Below are 1,065 nucleotides of genomic sequence, written 5' to 3'. Positions count from 1 at the left end.
GTTCTGAGTACGATAGTTGTACTTACAAAAACTGCAGTGTTGCTCTGAAAAATCCTTCAGAAAGTATCTGAATGGAATTGAATGAAGAAAAAAAAATAATATTTAGAGCATATTCTCATGTAGTGTTCATATTATTTTCCTGAAGGCTACAAAGAACACTTGGGTCCCATTGTACAAGGCATTGTACAGATATGCTCCTTTAATCAAAAGTGTACATTCCAAATAAACTGCTAGTGTTACCTAGGAGATTCATTTAGAGAAGCACAGCTTTGTTCTGATCCCCCGGCATCTCATATCTCAAATTTAAAATAAGCTCTTGCCCAAGGATATGATTTATAAAAATAAATGGAAATAGCTTTCAATACTAGTCAGAAAATACCCTAATTTTGAGGGTAGAATGCAAAGAAAGAGATTGGTTTTTTATTTTACTGACTTATTTTTTTGTTTTATTGCACTGAAAGGATATTCGTTTTTGTTCTAATCTACCACAAAATCCATCTAATTGCAAACTCCTCTGTGGATCTGAAGCCTTTTAAAAATGAGAGAAATAATACTGCTGCCTTCATTGGTTTGGGAATGATGGATTTGGGGATTTCTTGCTAGCTTTATTTGTGACTCCTAAACTGCCCTCCCTTTCCTCATATATATACACACACACAGCAAATTAGATCACTAGTCCTTATCATGTTGGGCATCATAACTAATCAGTAGCAAAGAGTTTAGCTCCCACTGTTGGGTGCAGTGATATATTCTAAGTGTAATTCTTAGGTGCAATACACCCCTGGGCAGGTGACCAGTGGAAACATGTCTAGAAGAAGGGTGAAAAAAATCTTGGTCAATTTGACAGGTAACTAATGCAAGATAGATGAGGATCAGGTGTTACCTCCACTCCTGACTCCAGGAAACTTTCATGGAAAATGGTTATGGATTACAGCTGGCTTCTATTCAAATCTAGAAAGTGTTTCACTAAAATCTGTTTTTTTTATATATATATAATATATATAAATAAAATATATTATATAAATATATACACACAATATATGTATATATACACACACATATATA

The sequence above is a fragment of the Nothoprocta perdicaria genome, unplaced genomic scaffold (genome assembly GCF_003342845.1).
Source record: "Nothoprocta perdicaria isolate Ctin4 unplaced genomic scaffold, notPer1 scaffold_301, whole genome shotgun sequence".
Taxonomy (NCBI): Eukaryota; Metazoa; Chordata; class Aves; order Tinamiformes; family Tinamidae; genus Nothoprocta; species Nothoprocta perdicaria.
The sequence above is the reverse complement of the archived record's forward strand: the minus strand, read 5'-3'. Positions refer to the sequence as shown.